Source organism: Hordeum vulgare, chromosome 5H (assembly GCF_904849725.1).
Source record: "Hordeum vulgare subsp. vulgare chromosome 5H, MorexV3_pseudomolecules_assembly, whole genome shotgun sequence".
Lineage (NCBI taxonomy): Eukaryota > Viridiplantae > Streptophyta > Magnoliopsida > Poales > Poaceae > Hordeum > Hordeum vulgare.
In genome coordinates this window covers 79801648-79827188 of record NC_058522.1, presented here as the reverse complement: position 1 = coordinate 79827188, position 25541 = coordinate 79801648, and positions in this window count along the sequence as shown.

Below are 25541 nucleotides of genomic sequence, written 5' to 3'. Positions count from 1 at the left end.
GCGCCCCGGCCTGCCTCTTCCTCCCCTGCAACCTGGGCCGAGCCCAGCTAGGGTTAGCAGCCCCTAATCCCGTCATTTGCGTTTAATAGTATCTTGCGCCCCCCATAGGCCCATTAGATATTTAGGTAGTTTTAGGAATTAATAAATTCCAGAAATTAGACGTTTAGTAAAACCCCCGTAACTTTTAAACCGTTAGTCGGTTTGCGACGTGTTTTATATAGTGTTGGGGTAGTTTTGCGAGTAGAATACGATTTTACAACTTGCATATTTATTTGACGTTGTTTGACGTGTTGTATGCATAGTTTTACGTGATGTCCCAATAGGATTCGCCCCGTATTTAAATTTCGCGCAAGTCCGGATTGCTCGTATGCCGTAGGTTAAATGCCCATGTTTTAGGAACCATTTTTCCATGTATTTTAGAGCAGCCGTTGGTATTTTTGTGTGTAGGGGTTTGTCGCTAGTTTATTATCCATGCTTAGGACTTTATCTCGCATTTACGTGTGCTAAATTAATGTTGTGCAACCCCACATATTTTATATGTTTTCTGGGGATTTTTCTGTGCAATTAGTTTTAGTATTAGAGCAAGTTAGTTCGTGCGATATTTTGCCGTGATGCCCTTTTGTTTAATTCGTAGGATTTCTTCCGTGCTTCGTTTGACGGAGATGTCAACTAGAGAGTTGTTCTTTGATGTTTTGTCTAGCCCCTGGTATGTTTAGTTGCAATAGAAATGCATGTTTAGGTGTGGTCTGCTTGCTCTCAAGTTGCTATAAATTAGTGCTGATTTGGAGGTGCTGAAATATTTCTAAGTCTAGAATCTGTTATATTTTGTTGTTGTCTTGTCTTGCTTGTATCTTGTGATCTGTAGTTCTTTTGAGGTTGGTCCAATGGACTTAGTTGTAGTCCTTGTGATTCTCTAGCATGTTGTGAATTTTCATGCCATTTGGAGTCATGTAGCTATAGGTTTTGCTGCTGTCAATATGGCTTCAGATCGAAAACTGCAGTTTCATGAAGTGTAATTTTCACTAAGTCTGAAATAGTGTGTGTGATGCCATTTTGAGACTTCTTCTCCTAGTGATCCATGATGCCATGCTAGTTGTAGTTAGTTGTTTGTAGAAGTGCTTCTTGCCCTCTTTCGTGTCATGCCTTGGTTGATTATATTTGAGTTGTGTAGCTCGTAGTTGTGGGGTGTAGAAAATGCTATGTGGCAGATTTTGGCAGATTGTAGTCATTTCTTGTTTTGCTCGTAGTTGTTGATCCGTAGATCTGATTTGATCGTGTCCTACATAAAACTTGCTTAAAATCTCGTGTAGTTTCATTTTAGCTTGATGTTTGTATGTTTTGAGGTGCTCGTAGCCGTCGTTGCACACATATTGCATTTCTGCCATCATATCTTGCTATGCTTGTAACTTTTGATCCACTTTTGATCTGTAGCTCCATTGGAGATGATCTCTATGTGTAAATTGCTGGTCTTGACGCGTAGAATCATGTAATTGTTTTGCTGTTTAACACCTAATTAAATGCATTAGTTCAGATCTGGACAGAATTGTAAATTAACTTGTGAGGTCGTTTCGGAGGTGCTATAAGTCATTTCCGACCTCATTTAAAATGCCTAGATAGGTAGTTAAATTACGCTTCACCTCTTGCCATGTGTAACCACATTTAATATTGCCGTGTATCTAATCGGGATAGAAGTAAATAATTAATGTGGAGTTTCGTCAATATGCAACTCGTTGCATATTGAACTTCACTTAATGTGTAGTGTTTGATTGTGTGAATTGTCATGCCGTGACTTGCATGTATTCAGCTGCTCATGCATCATTATGTGTTGTGCATCGTGTGGTGAATTCCGTGTGTTGACTTGTGTTTCCGGTTTGCTTCGTCTCGATAGAGTTCCGCAGCGAGTTGGATTGTGAGGACCCGTTCGACTACGTCGGTTCGTCTGCTTCACGGAGGCATTCTTCTTCCAAGCGGGATCTCAGGCAAGATGACCATTTCCCAAGATACCATTACTATCATTGCCATGCTAGTTTTACCGTTTCTATCGTTATGTCTCGTTGCCTACCACATGTTAAATATCAGCCTCTCAACAATGCCATGAAAACCTTCAACCTGTTCAACCTAGCAAACCACTGATTGGCTATGTTACCGCTTGCTTAACCCTGTTTTAGCGTTGCTAGTTGCAGGTGTAGTTGCTTCCATGTGTTAACATGGGTTCCTTGTTATATCACCATATTAATGCTATTTAATTTAATGCACCTATATAATTGGTAAAAGGTGGAAGGCTCGGCCTTTCTAGCCTGGTGTTTTGTTCCACCTTTTCCCCCTTAGTTTTGGCTACCGGTGTTATGTTCCATAATTGAGCGCTCCTAACACGATCGGGGTTGTTATGGGGACCACCTTGATAATTTGTTTTAGATTAAAGCTGGTCTGGCAAGGCCCAACATTGGTTTTACGTTTGCCCAACATAATAATTTGATAATACTGAAATGCATAGGGAGTTAGCGCTACCCGAGGAGTAATTTTACATAAATTGGGGGGGCAGTGCTGATGGTGTTGGTCCCAAACGGTCTGCCTGCGGGGCCACCGCGAGGAAACTCGAGGTTTGGCACTCGTAGCTAGTTCCATCTGTCGTGTCCTGAGAACGAGATACGCGGCTCCTATCGGGTATGTCGACACGTCGAGCGGCCTTGCTGGATTAGTTTTACCTTTGACGAGATATCTTGTGCATCGGGATTCCGGTGATGCTTTGGGTAATCTCAGAGTTGAGGTTTTCCACTAGGGAATCCGACGAGATCACGAGCTTCGTGATTGAGGATTTCTATGCGGCTTGTGGTAATTTGTGATGGACTAGTTGGAGCACCCCTGCAGGGTTAAATCTTTCGGAAAGCCGTGCCCACGGTTATGTGGCAACGTGGAAACTCTGTTTAACACTGGTTCTAGATAACTTGAAGTTAACTTAATTAAAACTTGCCAACTGTGTGCATAACCGTGACTGTCTCTTTCGTGAGTTCCTTCTCCGATCGAGGACACGGTGGGGTTATGTCTGGCGTAGGTAGGTGTTCAGGATCATTCATTTGATCATCAGTAGTCACGTCCTCTATGCGTAGATCTTCCCCCCTATTATTTCTTGTACTCGTAAGTTTAGCCACCAAATATAGGCTTAGCCGCTGCTGCAACCTCACCACTTAACCATGCCTCACCGAATAATCTTTGCTAGTCTTGATACCTTTGGAAATGAGATTGCTGAGTCCCCTGTGGCTCATAGATTACTACAACACCAGTTGCAGGTACAGGTAAAGGTTACTTGACGCGAGCGCGTTGCTTGTTCATTTGGAGTTGCTTCTTCTTCTTCTTCTTCATCGATCTAGGATGGGTTCCAGGCCGGCAGTCTGGGATAGCAAGGATGGACATCGTTCTTCTTTTCTTGTTTGTTTTCGTCCGTAGTCAGACCCTGCTCTTACTCCTGATGTTTATGTATTGTACTATTGTGACTCTGATGTAGCTTGTGGCGAGTGTAAGACAATTCTATATATATATATATATATCTTCTTTTCAGTGCATGTACTTGTAACGATATCCATTCTTGCGACACGAAGAGATGCGCTTCTATTCCTGATGAGGCCCTCGTGCCAAATTGAGGATAGGGTTGCATCTTGGGCATGACAACCGGGAAAAGTCTCCAGATGAGATCTCGCGAAAATGGAAGATTGCGGCGGCGGAAAAGTGTTTTCGTGGATGCCCTGATTTTTTCTGGATTTTTAGGGAATTTATAGGCCAAAGAGCTAGGGCAAGGGAGCGCCAGGGAGGCCACAAGCCTGGTTGCCGCGGGCCCACTAGCCACGGCAACAGGGCTTGGGGGTCCCTGTGGGCCCCCTGCATTGGCCCTCAAGCCTCCTGATCTTCTTCCGTTTTGGAAAAATTTATTTCGGCGATTTTATTCCGTTTGGACTCTGTTCCAAAATCAGATCTGAAAAGAGTCAAAAACACAGAAAACACAGGAACGGGCACTTGGCACTGGATTAATAAGTTAGTCCCAAAAAACATATAAAAGGTAAACAAAACATCCAAAGTTGACAAGATAACAGCATGAAACCATCAAAAATTATAGATACATTTGAGACGTATCAATACGTCTCCAACGTATCTATAATTTTTAATGGTTCCATGCTATTATCTTGTCAAATTTGGATGTTTTATATGCATGAATATGTTATTTTATATCTTTTTTGGGACTAACCTATTAACTCAGTGCCAAGTGCTAGTTTCCGTTTTTCCGTGTTTTTGACCCTTTGTCACACGGAGTCCAAATGGAATGACACTTTACGATGATTTTTTTTGGACCAAAAGAGACACCCGAAGCTTTGGAAGAAGGCTAGAAGAGCCACGAGGGAGTCACAAGCCCATGGGGCGCGGCCTACCTCCCAGGTCACACCGTGCAGGCTTGTGACCCTCTCATGGGCCCAACTAACGCAATTCCACCGCCATAAATTCATAAACCCCCAAAAAGAAACCTAGATCGGGAGTTCCACCATCGCAATCCTCTGTAGCCACCAAAAACCAATCTCGAGCACGTTCCGGCACCCTGCCGGAGAGGGAATCCATCTCCGGTGGCCATCTTCATCATCCCGGCGATCTCCATGACAAGGAGGGAATAGTTCTCCCTCGGGGCTGAGGGTATGTACCAATAGCTATGTGTTTGATCTCTCTCTCTCGTGTTCTTGAGATGTCTTGATCTCGATGTACCGTGGGCTTTGCTACTATAGTTGGATCTTATGATGTTCTTCCCCCTCTCCCTTCTTGTAATGAATTGAGTTTCCCCTTTGAAGTTATCTTATCGGATTGAGTCTTTGAGAACACTTGATGTATGTCTTGCACGTGTCTATCTGTTGTGATCAACTTGCGGGTTTGTGACAATTGGGAACCTATGCATATGGGTTGGCACATGTGGGTTCATGTAAGTACTCGATGTATGTTTTGGTGATCAACTTGCGGGTTCGTGACATTGGGAACCTATGCATAGGGGTTGGCACACGTTTTGACTCTCCGGTAGAAACTTTGGGGCACTCTTTGAAGTACTATGTGTTGGTTGAATAGATGATTCTGAGATTGTGTGATGCATAGGGTATAATCATGCCCACGGATACTTGAGGTGAAAATGGAGTATCTAGGTGACATTAGGGTCTTGGTTGATATGTATCTTAAGGTGTTATTCTAGTATGAACTCTTGAATAGATCGATCAGAAAGAATAACTTTGTGGTGGTTTCGTACCCGACAATAATCTCTTCGTTTGTTCCCCGCTATTAGTGACTTTGGAGTGACTCTTTGTTGCATGTTGAGGGCTAGTTATATGATCCAATTATGTTATCTTTGTTGAGAGAACTTCACTAGTGAAAGTATGAACCCAAGGCCTTGTTTCCACGCATTGCAATACCGTTCGTGCTCACTTTTGTTACTAGTTACCTTGCTGTTTTTGTAATTTTAGATTACAAAAACCTATATCTACCATCCATATTGCACTTGTATAACCATCTCTTCGCAGAACTAGTGCACGTATACAACTTACCATTGTATTGGGTGTGTTGGGGACACAAGAGACTCTTTGTTATTTGGTTGCAGGGTTGCTTGAGAGAGACCATCTTCATCCTACACCTCCCGCGGATTGATAAACCTTAGGTCACCCACTTGAGGGAAAATTGCTACTGTCCTACAAACCGCTGCACTTGGAGGCCCAACAACGTCTACAAGGAGAAGGTTGCGTAGTAGACATCAGTAGCCGTCATCGTTCGCTGGACACTATGGGCGGGTCATCATGACGACTCCGGGTGTGACTTGCCTTGGGCGTGGAGTGTAGTCGCTCGCGGCTATATGAGTACTGCACATGTTGGACTACCGTTGTTTTCAGCATCTCAATGGTGTTCCTTGCTTCTACCTCAGTCGGAGAGTTTCCTTGAATGCGAAGAGATTCAAGGTTGCGGGTTGCTGCTAACATGTTGTCAACGGGGTTTGAGAAGTGACCCCGCGGCGTCTGGAAGCGGGGCGCATGAGTTGATGTCGGCTGAGGCGCTTGTGGGTTGGGCGGTGGCTGAGCCGGATCACCGCGCGGGGTGACTTGCCATGGCCGGTTGGGCTCCATCCGAGGGGTATGTGGGCTGCCAAAGAGTCAAGTTGGCTTTAGATCGGCCGGCAAATGGTTGTGAAGCCTTCTTTGGTGAAACGCATCGGAGGCGCGCTGTTGTCGTTCAAGCCGCCATCCCTCAGCATTCAGTCGTTCTGTCTTCGTGGTGATTTGGGCCCGCTGTGTTGCCATCCTGGCGGATTCTCCTTCTATGTCACGCTGGATTTTGGCCACCTATTCCCTTAGTTTTTTTAACTTGGCATTGACCTCTTCCTGGTTCTCCGCTGTCACAGTGATCGCCATGAGTTTGGCCATCTCTGCTACCAGATCCACCATAGCTTGAGCCGGAGTCTTCCCCGATCCGCTTGCTTCCTTGTTACCAGCCGCGTTTGGCTGAGGGGGCGCTGCTCCCTTCATGTAGATGGCGACTTGATGGTGGGGACCTTCCACATCCTTGGAGATTACTGCTTCGGGCAACCCCCCTAGCTGTCCTTCGTGGAGAGGGTAGATCGAATCTGTGTCGCCGATGGACGACTCGTCGTCCGAGTTGACGGGGGTGATCTCCTGGATCACCGGCTCGTCCGGTAGGTCGGTTCCTTGTGTAAAACCAATGAAATCATGATGTTTCCTGACCTGATGTTTGGCAGGATGGGCGCACCGGGCCGGCTCGACGATGTCGGTGTAGGTGTCCAGCTCAGGTACGGGAGCCCCAATCTTGCCAATGAAGACGTGAATCTTGCCGAAGGGGACCCTGTATCCAGATTCGGTTGAATCGGCCTCAGTCCCCCACTGAGAGTTGTCGATGTAGTACCTCCCCTGGCGGCTCTTCGTCATGATGCGCACCGCGTAGCTTCCTAACCTTGGAAGGGCTCCCTTTGAGAACTCAAGTCCACCGTGCGCAAGCCCCACGATGGGTGCCAACTGTAGTGGTTTTTCCACGGCAGATGTCCTCGTGAAAGGACTTAGTGATGGAGCCATCGCACCTTGGTGGCGCCTCAAAGAGGGTGAGCAGAAGAGAGACTGGAGTTTACCCAGGTTCGGGCCCTCCGGTGGAGGTAAAAGCCTACGTCCTGCTTTGTGTCTATTGATGGTGGATTCGATTACAAGGAGGGCGTAACTCGCATAACCTAGCTCTCGATGGATTCTAACCTCCCTTATCTGCCCTAGAGACTCGGCTTTATATACAGGTCGAGGTCCTAGGGTTTACAAAGTCCTGGCTTATTTACAAAGCATGGCTTTCCATATCTCTAAGTCGCCGTGTCTTCCAATCTAGGAAACCTCCTTGGCGACTTATGTTCTCTCTTAATCTTTAACCGCCATCCAATTCATGGGCCCTGGTAGCCCCTTGTGAAGGTATCCTGGCGCATCTCAGACCCTTGGCCAAGGCTTATCTTGATCGTGAATGTAGAGTCGCTGTTTACCGGACCCGGCCCAATAGGGCGGGTCATACCGTAGGTAATATCCCCAACACCCTTGCTAGACGATTCCGACCTCCACAGGTTTCCAAGCCAACGGGGTCCTCGGATGCTGCCCTCTTCCTCGATGAGAGGAATTGTCCTCATCCTCTTCATCCCCCTCCTTGGCCCCTTCTTCCGAGGTGCCACACTAGAAGTCCTCGGATTTGGATTATGAGGGCTCCGCAATTGAAGGACCTCCAGTCCTCCTGCTCTTCCCGAGCTTCTTTGTGGCCTTCACTAGGACATTTGGAGGCATCAGTGCCACACTACCTAGAGCTTGGGGTAGATGGCCTCTTTGGGCAGAGAAGTTGGGCAGTTAATATTGGCTGCCTTCTTCACCCACTTATGCACATTGTAGAAAATGACACACTTAGAAATCATCGTGTTCGGTTGAATAAGGTCGATAGGAAGAAAATTTACCTTCTTTGGCATGCGTTCTTTGGAGTAACCGTTGTCAGGCCCGTCCATGGGGAAATTAATCTGCTTGGTCTTGAATAGAGATGTCCACATGTACGGATTAGAACGAAAGAACCGGCGGATCATCGGTGGATCCTAAGGTGTGTAGAGCCACATCGGGTAGGCCCACTGTTGGAGTGGCAGGATCCGGTGATGCTGCATCACATTGATGATGTGCACTAGTTCAATGTGGGTGCGAGCTTGTAGACCTTCGACTGCGGGATGGAGACCTCCTAGGGGTTACCCCATTTCGCATTCTTCAGTAGCCATGAGTACAACTTCCTCGACAGCAACCCTGTGAAGGGCAAAAATCGAGCCAAGTACCCGGCAAGGGGTTAGTTGATATAGAATCACTGCTCCCGCCACCTCTTCACCATCTCGACAAAGGTGCCTTTTGTCCATGCCGCCTTTGGGAGTTTACCGATAATCGCCCTGCCACATTCGGTGAGGTCACCACCGCTCTTGGACTTACAGCAGAAAGTGGTTATCCACAAGCGGAAGTGGGGAGGGATTTGCAGGAAGGCCTCGAACACCGTAACGAAGGTGGCGAGATGGAGGATCGATTTTTTGGCAAGATTGTAAAAATTGAACCGGTAGAAGAACATGACCCCTCGTACAAAGGGGTGCAGGGGGAAACCCAGACCTATGACGAGGTGGCAGACAAATACGACCCGCTCCCCAGCTTGGGGAGTGGGCACACGTTGGTTAGGCTCCCGCACCCTACAGGCTACAGCGACAGGGATGTCACGTGTCGCCCAAAGCTCATTGATGGTGGCGAGGTTCACCATTGAGGGACTCCACCACCCCTTCAGATCTCCGCCTGCCATTGCAGTGGGAAGTGTCGGTGTCAAAACATGTGGATCTCGGGTAGGGGGTCCCGAGCTATGGACCTTGGATCAATGGGTTACACGGGATGAAGAAGACAATGTTTACCCAGGTTCGGGCGCTCTTGAGGAGGTAAAACCCAACGTCCTTCTTGATTATATGGGTGTGGATGGGAATTACAGAGTTGATCTACCTTGAGATCGTATGAACTAAATCCCTAGATGATTCAACTTGCCTATACAGATGAAACCCTCTGGTTTATACAGACACCAAGGGTTCCGAGGGTTACTTACAACCGACCTCTTGTCGGGGACAGATGCGTCGATCCAGCCTACTTAACTTGGATGACACGCCAGTCTTCGAAGCTTTCCTTCCTGAACATGAGGTCGTCGCCCAATCCGGTATTCAACAACATAATCCATTAGATTAGCCCGTAAGAGATGGGCTGACCATTTGAGGACCACTTAGTCCCGGACTCCCTCAGTAGGCCCCGAACTGGCCTCCAACGCTGATGTATATGGTCTTTGGCAGCTCCTCGTATCTAGAGTAATCGGCCTGCAAGGCGAGTCCCCTTCAAGTTCAGCTGGTTTTGACTTGGTTGTTTGGTGATGCCATGCCTTTAAAAGAGGCATTGCTTAATATGAAGGCTTAAAAGCCCTGGTGTGAATAGTTCCCGATCTGACAGCCTTTCTGATGAAAGGTCGCGATAGTCAGTTATGAAAAAGTTAGATTCGAGGTTCGAGGCCACTTTCCCATGGGCCTGTCTTATCAATGAGGAGATCGTGCCCCGTGTTGAAGGGGATACGAATAATGGTTTGGGTTATCTCATGTGTGTTCAATGGTGCGGTTGTTTTGGTAAGTGGAAGGGCATCTGGCGTAGTAAATGGGAGCCCTTGGCCTTACGACCACCCATAAAAGGGAAAAAGATCCTCAAAGCCACCACAGGCATTCCAGACTCGACCCCTTTCATTCAAGCTTCAAGCGCCCAGATCCATTTCATTTTCCATCCTCTCCCAGTCGCCCTTCCCCAAGCTCAGCCATGGACGGCTCGGGATCCTAAGGCAAGGGGGATGTCTCATGCATCTCCGACAATGGTATCTGGAAGTTGAAGCTCGCCACCTATCTCTCACCCAACATTGCCCATCCTGCGCTGGAGAAAGGCCAGGTAGTGCCTACACCAAAGCCATGCGAGAGGGTGGTGTTCGTCCCCCACTTCATTTGAGGACAGGTCATCCTGCTCCACCCCTTCATCACGGGCCTCATGTTCTTCTGTGGATTAGATTTTCAAGATCTTCCCCCGAACTCAGTTATGCACATGTCAGTTTTCATCACCATTTGTGAGGCCTTCCTATGGGTTCAACCGCACTTTGGCCTATGGCTTAAGACTTCTAACGTCAAGCCGAAGACGGTCAGCAGTCAACACGCCGACTGCAGAGGAGTCATGATCAGCAAACTCCCCCGGGTCGAATGCTTGGAGGGCACTTTTATTGATACCATCAAAGCCTGGCAAAAAGAGTGGTTTTACATCACCGAACCTCGGGAAACAAACTGGTCGGCGCCCACCAAGTTCAGATCTAGACCCCCCAAGAGGCTAATCTCATGGGTTACAAAAGGTCTGGACTCAGGATCGGCCTCGGAGGTGAAGTTGGTGTAGAAGAGCATCACACAGATGGTGGAGGCGAAGATCGAGCTCACCAATGTGATTCAGGTCATGCTCCGCCGCCGCGTCCTACCATGCCAACATCGAGATACTCTAATAATGTGGTCCCACCAGCTCAGCGACCCTGGCACCATGCGCCAATTCTACCACACTACCCACAATAAATTATGGAAGGTGTTGTTCAAACTTCAAGAGGAATGGCCAGCCAAGGAAGAAGACGCCGGAGTAGATGTCGATAACCCTCCCTTGAAGGTATGATCGAGAATTTATTCTTATTCAAAGCTTTAGTTTTTAGCAAGGATCTTATCCTTTTCCCCACTATCCCTGCAGGGCTGGGTGGACAAGGCCGTGAAAATATATGGCCCAGCCCCCCTGCCTGAGGACCCAGGTCTCCGTTTTTGATCGTGATGTTGGTTGTGGCGTCGTACGCGATGCCGGAGAAAAAAGAGATGAAAAAGAGGGAGACCCACTGGGGCCTCCGCTCGAGGGGTCATCCGGATACCAAGTCCGCACACACCTGTGCTTGCTCCGCCTATGAGAAAGAGGATGTAGAGGATGGGGAGGAGAAAGACTATCCCCAAACAAGAAAGAGGGCCGCACCGAAGGAGGCCGAGGAGGACTTGCCTCCTCATGCCCCGAAGAGACCCTGCAGGAGCAAGGTCATCCTACCCGACAACAGCCCGGATTCTGATGAGGACTTCAGGGCCTTTGAGAGGGTTCCCCGAAGGACCCCGGGATCAAGCCCTGGGCCGAAAGTTATGGAATCCAAATTTTATTTAATGGATTTATAATGAGCTTTTGTTTAATAAATAGATGTGCACCTTTCCCTCACGCACCCTTGCCTGAAATGTCCCTACGGGCCAGGTCTCGGAGGAGGGTTCACCACTAGCGGAGAGCGGGCATGAGTCTCGTACAACCCTTCCCTAGGCCTCGGATGAGGCCGCGGAGGTAATATCCCACCACGCCCCTCCGAACATGGGGGCGAGGTGGTGATGGCCGAGGTTCATACATCGGCTACCAAAGACTAAGAGGTCCTCGCCGAGGTTCATGCCTTGGTCACCGAAACCCTGGAAGTTCATCGACTCCCGGCAAGCTGAGAGGAGGGTGCAATTCATCCGAGCTTCCTCCGGAGACAACTCTAGGGACCTCCTATCCTCCGGCATCTTCAAGGTTGCCTCCGTTGCTGCCCGTGACAGAACGGGCTACGGCCGAGTGGTCTGTAATGATGGAGGGGGCTTTATCCGGCCCATCCATTGCCGTTGAATACTACACCCTTATGGGTGCGATTCTACAAAGTGTTGGAAATATTCCCTAGAGGCAATAGTAAAGTAGTTATTATTATATTTCCTTGTTCATGATAATCATTTATTATCCATGCTAGAATTGTATTGATTGGAAACTCAAATACATGTGTGGATACATAGACAACACACTATCCCTAGTCAGCCTCTAAAGGACTAGCTCGTTTATCAAGGATGGTCAAGGTTTCCTGGCCATAGACATGAGTTGTCATTTGATAATGGGATCACATCATTAGGAGAATGATGTGATGGACAAGACCGAAACTATGAACGTAGCATATGATCGTGCCAGTTTATTGCTATTGTTTTCTGCATGTCAAGTATTTGTTCCTATGACCATGAGATCATGCAACTCCCGGACATCAGAGGAATGCGTTGTGTGTATCAAATGTCGCAACGTAACTGGGTGATTATAAAGGTGCTCTACAGGTATCTCCGACGGTGTCTGTTGAGTTGGCATGGATCAAGACTGGGATTTCTCACTCCGTGTGACGGAGAGGTATCTCACGGGCCACTAGGTAATACAACATCACCACAAGCTTGCAAGCACTGTGACTAAAGAGTTATCCACGAGATCGTGTATTTTGGAACGAGTAAAGAGACTCGCCATTAACGATATTGAACTAGGTATGGACATATCGATCATCGAATCTCGGGCAAGTAACATACCGATAGACAAAGGGAATAGTATATGGGAATGACTGAATCCTTGACATCGTGGTTCGATAGATAAAGATCTTCGCAAAATATGTAGGAGCCGATATGGACATCCAGGTACCACTATTGGTTATTGGCTGCAGAGTGTCTCGGTCATGTCTGCATAATTCTTGAACCTGCACGGTCTGCAGACTTAAGGTTTGGTGACGATTTGGTATTAATGAGTTATGTGTGGTAGTCAAACAAGTTGTTAGGAGTCCCGGATGAGAACCCCGGATGTCACGAGGGGCTCCGGAATGGTCCGGAGGTAAAGATTTATATATGTGAAGTCATATTTTGGCTATCGGAAAAGTTTCAGGTTTTTCCTATATTGTATCGGGAAACTTCTAGAAGGTTCCAGAAACTTTCGGAGGAGTCCAGAAGTCCACCAAGGGTTCCACCACGTCCCAAGGGTTTCCATGGGAAGAGGGGAGACATCATGGCCTTATTGGGCCAAGCGCACAAGTCCCTCAAGGCCCATGTAGTTGGGAAAGGTGGAAAGTCCACCTTTGTATGAAAGGGAAGGAAGGGGACTAGGATTCCACCTCCTCCCCCCTTGGCTATGCCCTAGGTCTTGGAGGGGTTGTTCCCCATGCCCCTCCACCTATATATAGAGGGGAGGGGCGTCTCAAGAGCACACATGAAGCCCTTGGCGCCCCTCTCTCTCCCTAGATCGATTTATCCTCTAGTTTTTCGGATAGTGCTTAGGCGAAGCCGTGTCGAGACAACACCACCACCACCATCGTCACGTCGTCGCACTGCCGGGGAATTCATCTACCACTCCTCCCTCACTTGCTGGATCGAGGAGGCGAAGATATCGTCGAGTTGTTCGTGTGCTGAACGCGGAGGTGTTGTCCGTTCGGCACTTGATTAGGAGTTCGCGGGACGGATTGTGATAGGATCGCGAAGACGTTAGACTACATCAACCGTGTTTCTTAACACTTCTGCTAAGCGATCTACAAGGGTATGTAGATCCAATCTTTCCTCTCATAGATGGTCATCACCATGGATAGATATTGTATGTGCATACGAAATTGTTTGTTTCCCATGCAGCGTTCCCCAACAATGGCATCGTGAGCTAGGTCTATGCGTAGATAACATCTCGAGTAGAACACAAAGGAGGTTGTGGGTGTTGATATTCAGTTTGCCTCCCTCCTTAGTCTTTTCTTGATTCAGCGGTATTTTGGGATGAAGCGGTCTGGACCAACCTTACCCGTCCACGTATGAGAGACCGGTTCCATCGACTGACATGCAACTTGTTGCAGAAAGATGGCTGGCGGGTGTCTGTCTCTCCTACTTTAGTTGAATCAGATTCGACAGAGGCGGTCCTTGTAGAAGGTTAAATAGCAACTTGCATATCACCATTGTGGTTTTGCGTAGGTAAGAAGCGTTCTTGCTAGATACCCATAGCAGCCACATAAAACATGCAAGAACTAATTAGAGGACGTTTAACTTGTTTTTGCAGGGTATGTTGTGATATGATATGGCCAAATACATGATGATATATATTTGATGTATGAGATGATCATGTTGCAATAGTTAATATCGACTTGCATGTCGATGCTATAGCAACCGGCAGGGGCCATAGGGTTGTCTTCAATTATTGTATGACATGTGTGTCAATCATTAAGCACTATGTAATGCTTTACTTTATTGCTAAATGGTAGCAATGGTAGTACAAGCATGGTTGGTGCGACAACCTTGATAGCAACATGATGATGGAGCCCATGGTGTTGTGCTAGTGATGATGGATATCATGTCCGTGCTTTAGAGATGGAGATCAAAAGCACAAGGTCATGGCCATATCATGTCATTTATGATTTGCATGTGATGTTAATCTTTTTATGCACCTTGTTTTGCTTAGGCCGACGGTAGCATTATAAGTTTATCCCTCACTAAAATTTCAAGATAAATTGTGTTCTCCCCTAGTGTGCACCATTGCGAAAGTTTATCATTTTGAGACACCACGTGATCATCGGGTGTGATAGACTCTACGTTCACATACAACGGGTGCAAGACAATTTTCCACATGTGGAACACTCGAGTAAAACTTGACGAGCCTAGCATGTACAGACATGGCCTCGGAACCCAAGAGATCGAAAGGTCGAACATGAATCATATAGTAGATATGATCAATGATACGTCTCCGTCGTATCTACTTTTCCAAACTCTTTTGCCCTTGTTTTGGACTCTAATTTCCATGATTTGAATGGAACTAACCCGGACTAACGTTGTTTTCAGTAGAATTGCCATGGTGTTGTTTTTGCATAGAAATAAAAGTTCTCAGAATGACCTGGAAATTTACGAGGATTTTTTGTGGAATATATAAAAAATACTGGCGCAAGAATGAACCGGAGGAGTGGAGCATGGAGCCCACAAGCCCACCAGGCGCGGGGCCCCCCTGGACACGCCTAGCAGGCTTCTGGGGCCCACGAAGCTCCACCGCCTCCAACTCCAGCTCTATTTAGTGCCTTTCGTTTGGAAAAAAAATCTGGGAGAAGAGTTCATCGCGTTTTACGATACGGAGGCGCCGCCGCCACCACCTGTTCTTCCTCTAGAGGACATATCTGGAGTCCGTTCTGGGCTCCGGAGAGGGGAGCTCATCGCCATCGTCATCACCAACCTTCCTTCATCGCCAATTCCATGATGCTCTTCACCTTTCGTGAGTAGTCTCATCGTAGGCTTGCTGGACGGTGATGGGCTGGATGAGATCTATCATGTAATCGAGTTAGTTTTGATGGGGATTGATTCCTAGTATCTACTATGTTCTGAGATTGATGTTGCTACTACTTTGCCATGCTTAATGCTTGTCACTAGGGCCCGAGTGGCATGATTTCAGATCTGAACCTATTATGTTCTCGTCAATATATGTGTGTTCTTGATCCTATCTTGCAAGTTGTAGTCACCTACTATGTGTTATGACCCGGCAACCCCGGAGTGACAATATCCGGAACCACTCCCGGAGATGACCATAGTATGAGGAGTTCATGTATTCACTAAGTGTTAATGTGTTGTTTCCATTAGGACCCCGCTGCCACGGGAGGGATGGACAATTGATGTCATGCAAGTTCTTTTCCCTAAGCACGTATGACTACATACGGAATACATGCCTACATTACATTGACGAACTGGAGCTAGTTACATATATCTCCGTGTTATAATTGTTGCATGATGAATATGATCCAACATAATCATCCATCACTGATCCAATGCCTACGAGTTTTTCCTACTGGTCCTTGCTACATTACTTTGCCGCTACTGTTGTCACTGCTGCTACTGTTACTTTGCCGCTACTGTTATCACTGCTATCACTGCTGCTAGTGTTACTACTACTGTTGTCACTATTGCTACTGGTTACCGTTGCTACTGTTGCTATCACACTACCTTGCTACTGATACTTTGCTGCGGATACTAAATCTTTCAGGTGTGGTTGAATTGACAACTCAACTGCTAATACTTGAGAATATTCTTTGGCTTCCCCTTGTGTCGAATCAACAAATTTGGGTTGAATACTCTACCCTCGAAAACTGTTGCGATCCCCTATACTTGTGGGTTATCAATCAACATGAAGATGTTCACCATTGAAACCAGCTCATCTCACGTGATTATCGGACTTGGGTTGGTGGATTTGGATCATGTATCACTCGAATGACTAGAGGGATGTCAATTTGAGTGGGAGTTTTTAGTAATCTTTGCAAATTTATGTTGTAGATCAATGACTCACGTAGTAGCACCACTGAATTTTTATGTGTTCCTAGGGAAAGCCAAGTTGAAAGATGATGGAAGTAATTGATGTCCCACAAGCATATGGGATTGCAGCAGTTTTCGAGGGTAGAGTATTCAACCCAAATTTATTGATTCGCTCACAAGGGGAAGCTAAAGGATATTATCAAGTGTTAGCAGCTGAGTTGTCAATTCAACCACACCTGAAAGATTAGTGTCTGCAAGCAAAGTATCAGTAGCAAGGAAGTATGATAGCAACGACACTAGAAAAAAGCTTTGGCAATTCCCAGCAATGGCGCCACAAAAAGCCTTGTTGACGGGAGATTAGTGCCAACAATGTCTTGCAACAAGTAACAGCGGAGTAGCAAGGAACAGTAGTAGCAGCAGCAAAGCAACAACAGTAGCAACAGCAGCAAAGTAACATCAGTAGTGACAGTAGCAAAGTGGCCCAATCCCTCTTGTAGCAAGGGACAAGCCTAGGCAAAGTAATGTAGTGAGGACCAGTAGTAAAAGACTCGTAGGCAGTGGATCGGTGATGGATGAGTGTGATATATGTGATTCATCATGTAACAGCTATAACACGGAGAGATATGTGGCTAGCTCCCGTTCATCAATCTAATGTAGGCATGTATTCCGTATGTAGTCATACGTGCTTAGGGAAAAGAACTTGCATGACATCTATTGTCCATCCCTCCCATGGCAGCGGGGTCCTAATGGAAACTACAGGATATTAAGGTTCTCCTTTTAATAAAGAACCGGACCAACGCATTAACACGTGGTGAATACATGAACTCCTCATACTATGGTGATCTCCAGGAGTGGTTCCGGCTATTGTCACTCCGGGGTTGCCGGGTCATAACACATAGTAGGTGACTACAACTTGCAAGATAGGATCTAAAACACACATATATTGGCGACAACATAATAGGTTCAGATCTGAAATCATGCCACTCGGGCCCTAGTGACAAGCATTAAGCATAGCCAAGTAGTAGCAACATCAATTTATAACATAGTGGATACTAGGGATCAATCCCCGTCAAGAACTAACTCGATTACATGATAGATCTCATCCAACTCATCACCGTCCAGCAAGCCTACGATGAGATTACTCACGAACGATGAAGAGCATCATGGAATTGTCGATGGAGAAAGGTTGATGATGACGATGGCGACGATTTCCCCTCTCCGGAGCCCGAAACGGACTCCAGATCTGCCCTCCAGATGAAGACCAGGATGTGGCGGCGCCTCCGCATCGCAAAACGCGATGAAACCTTCTCTATGATTTTTTTCCAGGCGAAACAGAAGATATAGGACTGAGATTGGGGGCGGTGGTGCCACGTGGGCCCCACAAGTGTGCATGGCGCGGCCTAGGGCGGTGGTCACGCTATGTGGGCTTGTGGCCCACTGGCACACCCCCTCACATGGATCTTTGCGGAGGTATTTTTCTTTTATTCCAGAAAAAATCTCCGTAAATTTTCAGGACGTTCCGAGAACTTTCATTTTTGCACGAAAACAACACCATGGCAATTCTGCTGAAAACAGCGTCACTCCGGGTTAGTTCCATTCAAATCATGCAAATTAGAGTCCAAAACAAGGGCAAAAGAGTTCGGAAAAGTAGATATGATGGAGACGTATCAACTCCCCCAAGCTTAAACCTTGCTTGTCCTCAAGCAACTCAGTTGACAAACTGAGAGAGACAAAAGAAAAACTTTGATGCACTATGTTTGATCTTGTTGTTGCAACTATGTCTAACTCACAACCAGAATTTCAGCAACATCACAAGCAAACCACATAAGAAAATGACATCTAGGTCTCACGGTAAACTCAGATCAATGGCATAATCAACTAGCGAGCAAATAATAATAAGCCTCAAGTGTCAACACTTCAATCAAAACAACATGAAGCAATACGAATAAATGGTATCTCGCTAGCTCTTTCTGAGACCACAAAACATAAATACAGAGCACCTTAAAAGACCAAGGGCTGACTAAACATTGTAATTCAAGGCAATGAAGATCCGGTCATAGTCACACTCAACACAGTTAAAAGCGAAGCATAAAAATGACAGAGGTGCTCTCTAATTGGTGCTTTTGTAAGAAGAGGATGACTCAACAGGAACATAAATAGACAGGCCCTTCGCATAGGGAAGCATTGATTTGCAGAGGTGCCAGAGCTCAAGCTTTGAAAACAGAGATAATAATTTTTGGTGGCATGCTTTCATTGTCAACGCAATGACTAAGAGTTCTCAATATCTTCCACGCTACACATGCTATAGGCGGTTCCCAAACAGAAAAGTAAAGTTTTGACTCCCCCACCACCAATCAATCACACTCCATGGCTAGCCGAGTCCTCGGGTACCGTCCAAACCAACATCAATCCTGGGGGAGTTTTGTTTGCAATTTTCTTTTCGATTTGAGCATGGAACTGGGAATTACAATTACCGGCCCCTTTCTCGTGAATGATAGTGAATAAAGACATATCGAGGCTAACACGCCTAGCATGAAAGATACCAATAGCCCTCTGTCACCACATGAGCGGTTCAGGAATGCAAAACAGATTATTTCTTGAAGATTTAGAGAGTGGCACATGCAAATTTACTTGGAACGGTGGGTAGATACCGCACATAGGTAGGTATGGTGGTCTCATATGGCACAACTTTTGGGTTTATGGAGGTGGATGCACAAGCAATATTCCTCCTTAGTACAAGTGAAGGCTAGCAAAAGATTGGGAAGCGACCAACTAGAGAGCAACAACGGTCATCAAAATGCATTGAGAGTAACTAATATTGAGTGCAAGCATGAGTAGGACATAAATCACCATGAACATGAACATCATAGAGGCTATGTTGATTTGTTTCAACTACATGCGTGAACATGCGCCAAGTCAAGCCACTTGAAACATTCAAAGGAGGATACCGTCCTATCATACTACATCATAGTCATCTCAACATTCATGTGGGCAACCAAGACAAACCATTATAAGCTCCTAGCTAAGTAAGCACGACATAAGCAACTATGATTTCTAAGTTGTCATTGCAAACATGTTTCTCTCACAACAAAGTTGAATCAGGCATGAAGAGCTAGTCATAATTACAAAAACAAAATAGATCAAGTTCATACCAGCTTTTCCATGCTCAGTCACTTCATCATATATCGTCATTATTGCCTTTCACTTGCACGACCGAACGATGTGAACAATAATAAGCGTGCTCGTGCATTGGAATAAAGCTGGAATCTGCAGGCAGACACAAAGGAGAAGACAAAGTAATATGGCTCTTGAAAACTAAAGAGGTATGCATGCAAGAGCCACTAAACATTGTAACCAATATCTTCTACCTTGACCCAAAGAAAAAGAAAACTATCTACACGGGAAAGCTCCCAACAAGCAAAACGAAGAAAAGAAAGTCTCTTTGGTTTTTTTCTCAAACTAGACAGACACACGAAAAGGAAACGAGAAAAAGAAAATAAACTAGCATGGATGAAACTGTGGCAAAGTGTGAACACCGGCTAACAAAGTGAAAGTATAAGCAAGAATGTAAAGTCGGTGAGAACACGTACTCCCCCAAGCTTAGGCTTTTGGCCTAACTTGGTCTACTCCCAAGGATGGTTCTGGCGAAACCCAAAATCATAATCAGGGTTATACGGGAGCGCCGCAGCCACTTCCTGAATAGCTGCCTCACGGAGACGAGCAGCCATCGCCTCCCTCTCATACTCCTCTGCCTCTCCTCTGGGTATGTAATGTCTCTGTTTTACCTGAAAGTCAGAGAAAGCAGGAGCACGAAGGGTAATATGGAAAACACGCTGCCGGTTAAATATCAATCGGTATAGAAGGGATTCATCATCCCTCTCAAGGAACTCGTAGCGTGTCATAGCGACGCGGTCAAGGAAAGCTGTATGGAGCGGGGGATCTCCTGTGTGGGCGGGTACTCCAAGAAAATTTGCTATGCGAGTGGCATAGATCCCGCCAAAGAAATCCCCATCAATAGCATTCTTATTAAGCCTCCTTGCTATAATAGCTCCCATGTTGAAGCTTTTGTCACCTGTCACTGCGCTCTTAAGGATACTAAGGTCGGGTGCGCAGAGGTGACAATGCTCAATCTTGCCATTAATGCATCTTCCTATCAAGAGGGCAAAATAATGCAAGGCAGGAAAATGAATATTCCCCATGGTAGCTTGTGTAATGTATCTAGTTTCTCCAACCGTAATACCAGCGCAAAAATCTCTAACCGAAGATTTAGGAGGATCGTTGAGGTTACCCCAAACAGGTATTTTGCAGATTCTACTGAAATCCTCTAAATCCATGGTATACGATTTATCATAGAGATCAAACAGTACCGATGGCTCACGGCTAGCTGAAAATTTGAATCTATGAACAAAAGAGGCAGTGAGAGCAACATATTGTTCACATTTATCGGAGATGAATTCTTTGAGTCCGACGTTGCGAACAAATGCATCAAACTCATCTCTGAAACCTACCTCAATCATAAATTCATCAGAAGGCCATTCACATGGTTGTACCTGCGCGTCCCTAGGTTGGTAAGGATCAGGCTCCCGAATCGCAAGACAGGGACCTCTCTTGCTTGAAGAACCACCATGAAAGTTTCTCCTGAACATCTTCATTTTTCTGAAATTTTCATTGACCCAAAGGAAAGGTGAACAAGGTTCAACTAAACTAGTAGCAACTACTCCAACAAGTGCCTAGAGGCCATATCACATATCAAAACTACTTGGGACCAGCTAGAATCAGCATACAAAGCTCAAGAACATGGTCACCAAGGCAGCAAAAATACGCGGAGTATAAGGCACTAGAGCAAAAACTAATTGGACCAATGGAGGAGTCACTTACCAAGGAGTAATTTCCCCAAAACAGTTCGGAGAACGGTGATTTGAGCAAAGAGATCAAAAATCCCAGCAAGAAGAGCAAGAACACGGGTTTCAGCTGTGAAACGATTTTTTCTAGAGGTGGGAGAACAGGATGGGAGCAAGAATGAGTGGAGGGGGTGCCTGTGGGCCCCATAAGCCTGGGTGGCACGGCCAGGGGGTGCCCGCGCCCCTAGGGCTTGTGGCCCACTGGTGTGGCCCCCAGACAGACTCTTTGTCCCAGTATTTTTCAAATATTCCAAAAAAATCATACTTGATTTTCACAGCGTTCGGAGAACTTTGATTTTCGGGGTATTTTTCCACCGGACTCTAAGACAGAAAACAGGGAAAACTAAACTAAACCTATCATTTTTTTTCTAAGCAACCTAAAGTGAAAGCTTGGAACAGAGGTTTGTGACTCCTCGATTCATCCATCTCATGGTCATCAAAATAAATCTGTCAATGGGGTTGATCAAATCCCCTAGACAAAACTTTCTTGAATCGCAAAAGAACACGAATAATTTTTGAATAGTCACTAGGTCACCTCAATGGGGATGTGAATCTCCCCAATGAGCAAATCATACTTCATCTTGACACAAGGAATAGGGCATTCAAAGCTCCCAATAAGAATCGAATTTTCGGTAGCATTGATGAAATGTACTCGATATTGTTTCTTTGGAAAGTGCACCGTATGCTCATTACTGTTGACATGGAAAGTGATATTGCCTTTGTTGCAATCTATAATAGCCTCTGCAGTGTTTAAAAAGGGTCTTCCGAGGATGACAGCCATGGCATCGTCCTCGGGAATATCCAAGATAACAAAGTTTGTTAAGATAGTGGTGTTAGCAACCACAACAGGCACATCCTCGCAAATGTCGATAGGGAAAGCAGTTGATTTGTCGGCCATTTGCAGAGAGATTTCAGTGGGTGTCAACTTATCCAGCTCAAGTCTACGATAAAGAGAGAGAGGCATAACACTAACCCGGCTCCAAGGTCGCACAACGCAGTTCTAACATAGTTGCCTTTAATGGAGCAAGGTATAGTGGGCACACCGGGATCACCTAGTTTCTTCGGAGTTCCACCCTTGAAAGTGTAATTGGCAAGCATGGTGGAGATCTCAAGATCAGGTATCCTCCTCTTATTAGTCACAATATCTTTCATGTACTTAGCACATAGAGACATCTTGAGCATATCAGTCAAACGCATCTGCAGAAAGACAGGTCTGATCATTTCAATGAAGCGCTCAAAATCCTCATCATCCTTTTTCTTGGATGGTTTGGGAGGAAATGGCATAGGTTTCTGAACCCATGGTTCCCTTTCTTTACCGTGCTTCCTAGAGGCGAAGTCATTCTTATCGTACCTCTGATTCTTAGGCTGTGGGTTATCAAGATCAACACTAGGTTCAATCTCCACATCCTTTTCATTGCTAGGTTGAGCATCTTCATGAACATCACTATTGATATTGTCATTAGGCTCATGTTCATCACCAGATTGTGTTTCAGCATCAGAGATAGAGGCATCGTTTGGACTCTCAGGGGTAGCAGCAACAGGGTTGCTAGCGTGCAGGTTCTTATCATCTTTCTTCTTCTTTCTAGGATGACTAGGTGCATCAGTGCTAACTCCTTGAGAATCATGTTCAATTCTCTTCGGATGACACTCAGGATACACAGGTTCCTGGGTCATTCTACCGCCTCTAGTGACGACTCTGATGGAATTGTCATTCAACTCATTGAGCAAGTCATTTTGAGCTTTAAGTACTTGTTCTACCTGAGTAGTAACCATGGAAGCATGTTGACTCAGAAGCTTAAGATCATTGACATTTCTGTCCACACAAGCACTTAAATGACTAAGCATACGAGCATTTTGTTCCAATTGTCTGCTAACATAATCATTGAAACTCTGTTGTTTGGCAACAAAGTTGTCAAATTCATCCATGCATAAGCTAGCAGGTTTATGAAAAGGAATATCACTCTCATCAAACCTACGCAGAGAATTTACTTCTACTACCTGTATCGGGTTATCGAGACCATGGATCTCTTCGATAGGTGGTAGATTTTTGACATCTTCAGATTTAATGCCTTTCTCTCGCATAGATTTCTTGGTTTCTTGCATATCTTCAGGACTGAGGAATAGAATACCTCTTTTCTTCGGAGTTGGCTTAGGAGGTGGTTCGGGAATAGTCCAAGCATTCTCATTGCACAAGATGTAGAATCTCAGCTTGTTCTACGGTTCGTTCCCTAAAAACACTACCGGCACAACTATCTAGGTGGTCTTTGGAAGCATCGGTAAGTCCATTATAGAAGATATCAAGTATCTCATTCTTCTCAAGAGGGTGATGAGGCAAAGCATTCAGTAGCTGGATGAGCCTCCCCCAAGCTTGTGGGAGACTCTCTTCTTCAGCTTGAGCAAAGTTGTATATTTCCTGCAAGGCAGCTTGCTTCTTATGGGCAAGGAAATATTTTTCAGAGAAGAAGTAGACCACATCCTGGGGGCTACGCACACAACCAGGAGCAAGAAAAGTGAACCAGGTCTTAGCATCATCCTTTAGCAAGAAAGGAAATAGCTTGAGCATGTAGTAGTGGCGGATATTTTCCTCACTAGTGAATAGGGTGGCTATATCGTGCAGTTTGGTAAGATGGGCTACAACCATTTCAGACTCATAACCATGAAAAGGATCAGATTCGACTAGAGTGATTAACTCAGGGTCGACAGAGAATTCATAATCCTTATCGGTCACAAAGATAGGCGAAGTGGCAAACTTCGGGTCGTATTTCATCCTAGCGTTTACAGATTTTTCTTTCCACTTGTGCAGAAGATTCTCAACATCATAGCTATCCTTACACGCAAGAAAATCCTCAGCTATCTCTCCCTCCATAACATAGTGTGTATTAGGCATAACAGGCAGTTCAGGCATAGTAGCAGGTTCTACTTCAATAGTATCAGCAGTTTCAGAAGTATCATCACATCTAGCAGCAGCTCTAGCAATTTGGGCATCAAGGAATGCACCAAGTGGCAAAGGAGTATCAGGCATAGCAGGCATAGTATCAAGCATAGCATCATCAGGCATAGTATCAAGCATAGCATCATCAGGCATAGTATCTAGCATAGCATCATAAGCATCATGGACAGCAGAAGTAGCATCATCAAGCACAAGCGACATATCAAGATTTCTAGCAGGAGGCGAAGTCGCAAACTTACTCAGAACTGAAGGTGAATCAAATGCGGAGCTAGATGGCAGTTCCTTACCTCTCCTCATAGTGGAAGGTAGGATTTTAGTTCTTGGATCTTTCGAATTCCTCGTAGTGATCAGGAGACGTCAATCCCAAGTGACTCAGAGAATATAGTTGTGCTTCCCCGGCAACGGCGCTAGAAAAAGCCTTGATGTCCCACAAGCGATGGGATCGCAACAGTTTTTGAGGGTAGAGTATTCAACCCAAATTTATTGATTCGCTAACAAGGGGAGGCTAAAGGATATTCTCAAGTATTAGCAGCTAGTTGTCAATTCAACCACACCTGAAAGATTAGTGTCAGCAAGCAAAGTATCAGTAGCAAGGTAGTATGATAGCAACGGCTCCAGAAAAAGCTTTGGCAATTCCCAACAATGGCGCCCGAAAAAGCCTTGTTGACGGGAGATTAGTGCCAACAAAGTCTTGCAACAAGTAACAGCGGAGTAGCAAGGAACAGTAGTAGCAGCAGCAAAGTAACAGCAGTAGCAACAGCAGCAAAGTAACAGCAGTAGTGACAGCAACAAAGTGGCCCAATCCCTCTTGTAGCAAGGGACGCCTAGGCAAAGTAACGTAGCGAGGACCAGTAGTAAAAGACTCGTAGGCAGTGGATCGGTGATGGATGAGTGTGACGGATGTGATTCATCATGTAACAGCTATAACACGGAGAGATATGTGGCTAGCTCCCGTTCATCAATCTAATGTAGGCATGTATTCCGTATGTAGTCATACGTTCTTAGGGAAAAGATCTTGCAGGACATCTATTGTCCATCCCTCCCATGGCAGCGGGCTCCTAATGGAAACTACAGGATATTAAGGTTCTCCTTTTAATAAAGAACCGGACCAACGCATTAACACGTGGTGAATACATGAACTCCTCATACTATGGTCATCTCCGAGAGTGGTTCCGGCTATTGTCATTCCGGGGTTGCCGGGTCATAACACATAGTAGGTGACTACAACTTGCATGATAGGATCTAAAACACACATATATTGGCGACAACATAATAGGTTCAGATCTGAAATCATGGCACTCGGGCCCTAGTGACAAGCATTAAGCATTGCCAAGTAGTAGCAACATCAATCTAGAACATAGTGTATACTCGGGATCAATCCCCGTCAAGAACTAACTCGATTACATGATAGATCTCATCCAACTCATCACCATCCAGCAAGCCTACGATGAGATTACTCACGAACGATGAAGAGGATCATGGAATTGTC